The following is a 3,273-nucleotide window of genomic DNA, read 5'->3' on the forward strand; positions in this document are numbered from 1 at the left end:
ACACATTGATTCTTTGGTTCTAAAACTATTCAATTCTCTGTTATGCTAGTGTATCAAATTATTTTTCTAATTAAAGGAGATTCTCAGTTTTTAGTTAACACAGTAATGTTAATTACTTTACAAATCTTGAATTTAGGTGCTGTTATCTAATTTCTTTCTAAATGTGCTAGCAAATTTCTTCTATACTGGTGTTGTTATTATTTATTCTGAACACAAATTCTAACCTTTTTATTTGTTTTTTTTTATTCTTTTTAGAATGAAATTATCCAAGATCTGGAGTAATTGAAGAGCAGCAAGCAGAAAATAAGCACTATGGTCATATCAGCAAATAGGTTAAGACTCTATCTTGATTTGCCTTACTTTAGATGACTTTGTATTGTTATACTTGCATTATTTGTAAGTTTGTTCACTTTACTTTGTAAGGCAATAGACACTTTGATTTAAAAAGACTTTTTTCAACAAATGGTCCTCAAGTATAGACCAAGTTCATCTGTTTTTACTTTCATTGTTGTCAATTTGTTTAGATAAGTTGTAAGAACATTGAACACATACATTGATTATTTGATTCTACTAATCTTCAATTCTCTGTTATGCCAATGTATCCTTTTCCTCTTGGTCTTGTTATTAAATATTCTGAACACAAATTCTAACCTATTTTTTTTCTGTTATTCTTTTTAGAATGAAATAATCTAAGCTCTGGAGTAATTGAAGAGCAGCAAGCAGAAAATAACCCATCAATCAAAGACCACTAAAAGCAATATGGTCATATAAGCAAATAGGTTAAGACTTTATCTTTATTTGCCTGTCTTTAGATTAGTTTGTATGCATATACTTGCATAGTTTGTAAGTTTGTTCACTTTACTTTGTAAGGCAATAGACACATTGAATAAAAAAAGACTTTTTTCAACAAATGATCCTCTACTTCTTTGATATCTGGATCAGTATAACACTAATGCAAAAAGTTTTCCATTACTTTGTTTGACTTTGGTGCATTGTTTGGTTCTATATAAGTATAGAAGTCAGTAATGTTAACACAGTAATGTTAATTACTTTTTTTTTTCTCTTTGGTTAAAACTGGTATAATGTTCTTGTATATATCATAATATTCTTTAAATGTGTTTTATTGGAAGCAACAACTTTGTTTTATTAATAATAGATACATTGAATAAAATGTCTTTGTTCAACAAATGGTCATTGAGTATCGACCCAGTTCATATATTTTTATTTCTAGTGTCTTTGATATCTGGACTTTGGTGCATTGTTTTATTCTATATCAGTATAGAAGTCCGATTTGTGTATGCTCATTTATTTTTCTAATTAAAGGAGATTCTCATTTTTTTAGTTAACACAGTAATTTAAATTACTTTTTTTTTTCTCTTTGGTTAAAACTGGTCTAATGTTCTTCTATATATCATAATATTCTTTAAATGTGTTTTATTGGAAGCAACAACTTTGTTTATTAATAATAGACACATTGAATAAAATGTCTTTGTTCAACAAATGGTCCTCGAGTATCGACCCAGTTAATCTATTTTTATTTCTAGTGTCTTTGATATCTGGACTTTGGTGCTGTGAAAGTGTGAAGGGTTTCATCTATTTCTTGACATAGAACTGTACAGATTACAATAATTTATACTGAAAACTAGCTATAACCTAATGGGCCCACTGTAATGGGCCTAGGGTTTCAACACTCCCCCTCAAGCTGGAGAGTATAGATCATAAGCTCCCAGCTTGTTACAAATATATTCAACTCTAGGAGCTCTAAGGGATTTCGTCAAGATATCAGCTAACTGATCTGCAGAATTAACGAAGCTAGTTTTAATACACCCTGACACAATCTTCTCTCTAATGAAGTGACAGTCAACCTCAATGTGTTTAGTCCTCTCATGATAAACAGGATTTGACACGATGTGTAGAGCTGCTTGATTGTCACATATCAACGTCATTTGGGCAACATTGCCACATTGCAATTCTTGTAGTAGGTGTTTAAGCCACATAAGCTCACATGTGGCAAGCGCCATGGCTCGATATTCTGCTTCAGCAGTGGACCTAGCAACCACATCCTGCTTCTTACTTTTCCAAGATATGAGATTACCTCCAATGAGAATACAATATCCTGAAGTAGAGCGTCTGTCAAACGGGCAACCAGCCCAATCTGCATCACAATACCCAACAACTTGTGAATGTCCTCTATCTTCGTATACTAAGCCTTGTCCTGGTGCTCTCTTGATATACCTTAGAACACGAACAACAGCATCCCAATGAGAATCACAAGGTGTCTCAAGAAACTGACTCAACACACTAACTGCGAAGGAGATATCCGGTCGTGTGATCGTGAGATAATTCAGTTTTCCAATTAATCTCCTATATCGCTCTCGGTCAGGCAATGGCTCCCCCTGTCCTGGTAGGAGTTTAACATTCGGATCCATTGGATTATCAACCGGTCTACTGTCCAGCATGCCAGTTTCTTCTAAGATATCCAAGGCATACTTCCTTTGAGAAATAACAACACCACTGCTAGATTGAGCCACTTCAATTCCAAGAAAGTATTTTAGCTTACCCAAATCCTTAGTCTGGAACCGACTAAAGAGATACTCCTTCAACTGAAATATGCCCTCTTGATCACTCCTTGTAATAACAATGTCATCCACATATACTACAAGGTATATGCATTTCTCATTAGAATGACGATAGAAAACAGAATGATCAACTGCACTTCTTGTCATACCAAACTCACACACCACAGAACTAAACCTTCAAAACCAAGCTCGTGGAGATTGCTTTAAACCGTATAAAGAACGGCGAAGTTTACATACCATACCAGACTCCCCCTGAGCAACAAACCCAGGTGGTTGCTCCATATAAACCTCCTCGTGAAGATCACCATGAAGAAAGGCATTCTTGATATCCAGCTGGTGTAAGTCCCAATGATGAATGGCTGCCAAAGACAAAAGTAAACGAACTGAAGCAATTTTAGCAACCGGGGAAAAAGTATCAATATAATCCAAACCAAAAATCTGAGTATAGCCTTTTGCCACCAGACGAGCCTTAAGACAATCAATTGCGCCATCAGGGCCCACTTTCACCGTATAAATCCATCTACAACCAACCACAGTTTTACCAGGAGGAAGAGGAACCAACTCCCACGTGCCACTAGACTAGAGGGCCTCCATTTCTGTTAACATGGCTTGACGCCAACCTAGATCCGAGAGAGCCTCACGAGTGGATTTGGGTATAGACACAGAAGATAGGTGAGAAAGAAATGCAAAGTAA

At 35.3% G+C, this 3,273-nt stretch overlaps 1 long non-coding RNA gene across 1 annotated transcript; it reads left to right on the forward strand.

Annotated features, from left to right (window-relative positions):
* The first annotated feature begins 300 nt into the window (after nt 1–300).
* LOC109160569 lies at nt 301–911 on the forward strand. The gene is made up of 2 exons (XR_002050773.1): nt 301–332; nt 679–911. It is a non-coding gene; the product is annotated as an uncharacterized LOC109160569 (long non-coding RNA).
* The last annotated feature ends 2,362 nt before the right edge of the window (nt 912–3,273 follow it).

The sequence above is a fragment of the Ipomoea nil genome, unplaced genomic scaffold (genome assembly GCF_001879475.1).
Source record: "Ipomoea nil cultivar Tokyo-kokei standard unplaced genomic scaffold, Asagao_1.1 scaffold2848, whole genome shotgun sequence".
NCBI classification, from domain to species: domain Eukaryota; kingdom Viridiplantae; phylum Streptophyta; class Magnoliopsida; order Solanales; family Convolvulaceae; genus Ipomoea; species Ipomoea nil.